We start from the raw sequence: 6268 nt of genomic DNA, 5'->3' as shown, positions 1-6268 counted from the left end.
AAGATAGCAGGAGGGGAAGAATGAAGGGGGGGAAATCGGAGGGGGAGACGAACCATGAGAGATGATGGACTCTGAAAAACAAACTGAGGGTTCTAGAGGGGAGGGGGGTGGGAGGATGGGTTTGCCTGGTGATGGGTATTGAGGAGGGCACATTCTGTATGGAGCACTGGGTGTTATGCACAAACAATGAATCATGGAACACTACATCTAAAACTAATGATGTAATGTATGGTGATTAACATAACAATAAAAAATTTAAAAAAAAGAAGCCAGGCCACTCCAGACTCCATGGTCCCAGAAGCTCATCCTTTCAGGGTGGAGGGAGTGTCCCTCCACCCCACCTTCCAACATCCGCAGATCTCACAGAGGAACTCTGACTGGCCAGCCTTCAGTCCAATACAGAGTTGACAGGTACCCAGCCCTGCAGCCAGGGGCCAGCAGCCTCTGGGGAACCACACAGGATGGGGGAAAGACAGTATCCAAAGGCAGAGAATACTGGGCAGACCAGAGACTTTAAAATAGGGCATCACACCTGCTCTTCAGGATTGTTGCAAGGATGAAGAAAATGAGGCACTCAGAAAACGTGTGGGTTCTCAGAGTAGCCTAGCTAACTTCCCCACATTTAATGCCCACCCCCCGCCACCCCCTTATTAGTTTAGGATATAAACACCATACAGGAAAATTCTGATTCTTTCCTTGTTTCTTTTCACATGCCCAACTCCAGACTGGGGCAGGCTGCCAGGAAGTCATGTGGCCATTTGCCAGTGGTGACACCTTCCCAGGAAGAAATGACATCTGTCCTCCCCACCCAGGCTGGCTATCACATAACCAGGGTTTATAAAGCCTGAGTGCTTGTGTCCTGGAGGAAAGGGGATCCCAGTTGGGGAACTTTTAATGGACCCTGGTCTATTCCTTCTAGCCAGAGAGAGTGAAATGAAGGAAAATATGAGACTGAGTTGACAGAACTTTTGGGATGGAAGTAAAGTCGGGTGGGGGAGGGGAGAAGATGGGACCTGGATGCCAAGGGCCCAGGGCCCTTAGCAAAGGAGCATTCCCAGTTTGGGGGTCCCTGCAAAAGGCACCTCTGAGGGCTGGCCCCAGATGCCTCCCATCACAGCCGTCCTATAAGAATTTGCTCCCCTTGGGCCAAGCCCCTATATGGACTTCCCATGGGGGAGAGCAAGCCTGAACCCGCCTTCACTCAGCAACCCTGTGGCCCCTCCCTGCTCCAATAAGACCCAGACCCCTGTACATCCAGAGGAGCCTCTACACCCCAACTTGAGGGGTTGAGTAGCACTCCCTGAAGAAGCAAAAGGACACTATTCTTCCCCCTCCCCCTCACCATCCCTGTCCCCACCCTGTCCCCTGAGACTTTCCTGTGCCCCATCACCAACCCCACCCCCTCATCCTCACTGATTTCCTGCCACCTGCCTCACCCTAACACAAAGAGCTGTTTTTAGGACTTCTGTAAGCCCTGGCATCTTTATTTTTGACAGCTTCACCCCATATCAGTGCAAACATATTAAAATATTAAAAATCTGCTGTAAAATTTTTTTTAAAGATTTTATTTATTTATTTGAGAGAGAGAGAATGAGAGACAGAGAGCACGAGAGGGAAGAGGGCAGAGGGAGAAGCAGACCCCCTGCTGAGCAGGGAGCCTGATGCGGGACTCGATCCCGGGACTCCAGGATCATGACCTGAGCCGAAGGCAGTCGCTTAACCAACTGAGCCACCCAGGCGCCCCTCTGCTGTAAAATTTTTGAAAGGATATTTATAATTTTGCTCTTGAAACCATTTGGCTAGGAGTAACTGATTTAAATCACAATTGGGAATTCTTATAAAACCTAGCCCACACATTCCTTCAAATGTAATGAAAATTTTATGAATCCTAAATTTAAAATTAATGAGGTTGATATAATGTTACAGTCGGACATTTGATTAAGAATTTATTGATTTCAATTTTGCAGTGTTCTTATTTTAGAGCCAATCATTTGCTTTCAGCTGTCAAATATTCACATGGTCCCCTTCGCGGCTCAGGCCAAGGGTTCCTCTCATGGGTAACATAGAAGTAACCTGGACCCGTAGGTCTTCCCTATCTTCCACCCAAAGCATACACACCTTCACACACACACACACACACACACACACACACACACACACACACACACCCAAGGACAAACATCCCCTTGCCGGGCTGGGGAGGCAGAGCCCGGCTGCAGATGGGGAAGACAATGGGGCCAGTTTAAGAGCAGGGAGGGAAGCGATGTCCTGTCATGTCCCATCATGTAAGAAAGGACATTTTTACTGCAACCAGTGGCAGGAGCTGCTGAGGGCACAGAGTCTGAGACAAGCCGGCCTCAGAGGTTGGCACAGACACTTCTTCCCTCCTGAGGAGGGGACTCTGAAGGTCCCCAGAAGGGACCACTCCCCCTGATTTTCACAGCAGTTGTGCAGACCGACGTGGGGACAACAGAGGTGGGTGGATACAGCGGCTGGAGGGCTGGGAGAGGCTTTCTGTGGCACCAGGGCAGTGCCCCACCAGGAGGGCGGGGAAGGCTGACACAGCGACACAGACAGACTCACAGTTGGACACACAGAGGGGTGGTGATGATGGGGCAGGGAGGGAGGAAGGGAGGGCGAGCAAGGGGGTGGGGAGAGCAAATGGCTGAGAAGAAGCCCGAATGAGGGCAGGGAGTGAAGCGGGAAGGGGGCTGGATGCCAGTACTCAGGGGAAGGGAAGCATCTCTTGGGATTGTGGGAACCCTGGGATAGCAGTGGCAACAGCTGGTGTCAAGGTCAGCCAGGGATGGGAGTTCAGGGGCACCAACTCCTCTGAGAGTTAAGTCACCAAAGCCTTCTGGAGGCAGAGGGGTCTGAACGGGCATCTGTGCTTGCAAGAACCTCCCCAGCACCCCAGCCTCCCCTCGAAACCAGAGGGAGGGGCTGGGTCGAGGCAGAGAAAGGCCACTTTGGGCTCACTCCAAGGTCACTGGGGTGTATCCAGGTATCCGCCCCCATACCTGCCGCCGCTTTCGCCCCAGCCTGTCTGGGCCTCGGACGTTAAACATTGCGCCACTAGGTGGAGCCAAAGCCCACAGCAACGGCAATCGGCCGCGCGGGTTTAAGAGGATGGTGGGCTCGGGAGGCAGAGGACTAAGGGAGAAAGAGGCTAAGTCTCGGCCCTACGACGGGGCCAGGGAGGGGGCGGGGCAGCCGAACCCATCTCAGAGTGGACTTACTGGACCTACAAAGTCTGCTTTAGCCGTAAAGGTTAAACGGTCTCAGAGAGGACTGTGGCTGGGGATGGGGGGCGCGCACGTGAAGAAGGTGCCGCCTCCGGATAGGGCGATCCCGGGAGCGGGCCCTGGCCAGGTACACGCTTGGCCCGGGACAGGCACCCGGGCCGCTGTCCCTTCCAGCACCCGCAAGAGCAGAGCGGAGGCCCAGGACTCCGCGGAGAAGTGCAGGTGACCCAGCAGCGGAGCGCGTCTACACGCCGCGGCTGCAGGTGGAAGCGGCGGGGCGGGGCTCGGGCCGGGAGGCTCCGCATTGGACGTGGGGTTGCTGGGGCTCTCGGATTGGCTGGGGGGTGAGGGGCGGGGCCAAGGGCGGAGCTGAGAGCCGTGAAAACCTGAATAAAGAATACGTGGGGAAGGTGCGCAGACCTGGCGCAGGTGTGGCGCTCTCCTTTTCCGGCCAGAGCGTGAGCCACAGAGCTGATGCGGCGTCTGGGGTAAGCGTCGGCCATGTTGTCCCCAGGCACAGGTGTGCGGCGGGAGACCAAGTTCCAGGCTCCCCCCTGGGGAGCCTCTGGGACAGCCTGAATCCAGGACTCTTGCTGCCCCTCCCCGTGGTCTAACTGACCTCCCTCCGGCCAAACCAGGTAGGTGTCCAGATCTTTTCCAACCCCCTCGCCCCCTCTCACCAACAGCTATGCCTTCCCTTTGCCTTCATCTTTCCCTTTAAATAAGTCTCCTCCCAGAGTCCATTAGCGCTCAGCACAGAGCCCGCCCGCCCCCTGTAATGCCTCAGTAGATCCCCCACCCTTCTGTGGTGGCCTTTTCAATAGGAGGAAGGAGGGGCAGGGAGCCACAAGGCCACATGTTTGTCATGAGTGCATTCCTCATTCCACAGACAGGTACATGTGCCAGACCCTGTAATGCGCACCAGAGATAGAGCTGTGAGCAAAACAGACACGGTCTCTGCTGTACCCCAGGTTCCACGCAGACCGTTGGACGAAGAAGAAACAACTTGAGAAAACGGACAGGTTATCCCCACGCTGGGGTGTGGGTGATAATGTTTGGCTTCAACAGTGGAATGAGTAAGTCTGCAGAAATGTGTTGGGGTTAAAGGTAATCACACCTGTAAAAACTGAAAATGATCAATTAACATCGCTATCAAGAAGAAAAATTGCCCCCCTGTAGCTTTTCCACTACAACAGGGTGCTGCAGCTCCATCAAACCAACATGGAAATACCAACCCAAAAGTGACTTCTATTTGGGAGGAAGGGGAAGAAATTAGTTGTCTGACTCTATCCAGGAATCAACCATAAGGTTTCCTTACATGGCAAATTTCCTTTGAAATCTGAAGGAAGAAATTACCTCTGTGGACACACCAAGTGTCCGCTCAGGACAATGCAGCCAGCGTCCACTAGAGGGCGGCAGAGAGCTGGAGATGCTAGAGAGAAGAGCCCTGGATTATTATTAGTTCACATCCACTCTAGAGGGCATGAGTAGCCTAATAGAAACAATACCAATAATCGTTCACACTTATTGAGTAGTTCTAGGCCAGGCATCCTTCTAAAGGCTTTATAAAAAATTACCTCATTTGATCCTCCCACCAACCCTATGGCGGGGGGGGGGGTGTCCATTCAACAGATGAAGGAACAGAGAGGCTAAGTAATTTGCCTAAGGACACACAGCCAGTAAGTACATGCCAGATATGAACCCTGAAGTGGAGCTGTAGAGCCTGCATACCTCACCCTATGCAATTCTGCTTCCTGGGAAGAGGGCGGACAGGATGGAGAACGGGAGGAGGCAGCTGAGGTCCCTGCAGACATAACCCCAGTGGGCTCTCCAAGGCCAGTTGCAGAAGCAGGCACCAGACAAGGGCTTTTAGCTAATCGAGGACCTCAAGTCCTCTGTCAAGTAAGGTCAGAACATCTGAGCTTCCCACCACAGATACCCAACCTGCCTCGCCAGGGATATAGCCATGGGGAAGTGGCACCAGCCCACCCCATCACCAGCACCTGGACCCCGCCCTCCAGTGCCCACCACCATGGTATACCTTTCCAAGCACCATGGCCTCTCAGGCTTAGACGTGTGAAGTTGGCTTCAACCCACCGTCTCCCTTGTCCCTTAAGCAGCCCCCACCCTGCCTACCCCCACCATGGGCCTGGCTCAGGCCCCCTCACTGCAGTCAAGAAGGGGCTGGTCAGAGAGGCTGGGGTCCAACAAACCTCAAGAAGACATTGATGAGGATCTTGTCCAGGACAACCTTGAGAGGCGTTTTAGCCCAGAACCCGGGCCTTTCTTGGTTTTCATCCCTGCTGAGCTGCTGCTGTGTGCAAGCGCTGAGCTCACTGCACTGGTTGCCAGGGGATCTCGCTGGGTACCCTGAAACAAGCCGTTTATCCACCCTGCCTTCTGTTCGCTCCTCTTCCATGAACTACCAGGTGGGAGGCCAGGGGTTCTTAACTGGGGACAGACATTGTCTGTCTGGGTATGTCCAAGTACATCTTTGTAGATCAGGGTTTCTCAGCCGTGGCACTGTTGATGTTTTAGCCTGGATCGTTCTTTCTTGTGGGGGCCCGTCGTGGGCACTGTAGGATGTTTAACAACATCCATGACCTCTCCCCGCTAGATGCCAGTAGCGCCCCCGCTCCCGGTTGTGACAGTAAAATAATGTCTCCAGACATTGCCAAATGTGCCCTGGGGGTTCAGAAATACTGCAGAAGAGGGGCGCCTGGGGGGCTCAGTTGGTTAGGCATCTGACTCTTGATTTCGGCTCAGGTCATGATCTCAGGGTGGTGAGATCGGGCTCCACACTGAGTGTGGAGCCTGCTTAAGATTCTCTCCCTCTCCCTCTGCTCCTCCCCTGCCTTGCACGCGTGTGCGCACGCACACACACACGCACGCACACATTCTCTCTCAGAAAAGAAGAGAAACATTGTAGAAGAGCTGCAGGAAGCCCATGGGGTAGGTGAACTGCAATCATCAATCATCGGAGTCCCCTCCTGTCCTGTGAGGGCAGAGCAGGCCTACCTGCG

This window comes from Leptonychotes weddellii, chromosome 9, assembly GCF_054177405.1.
Source record: "Leptonychotes weddellii isolate Sample4059 chromosome 9, ASM5417740v2, whole genome shotgun sequence".
Taxonomy (NCBI): domain Eukaryota; kingdom Metazoa; phylum Chordata; class Mammalia; order Carnivora; family Phocidae; genus Leptonychotes; species Leptonychotes weddellii.
Note: the sequence above shows the minus strand (reverse complement) of the source record.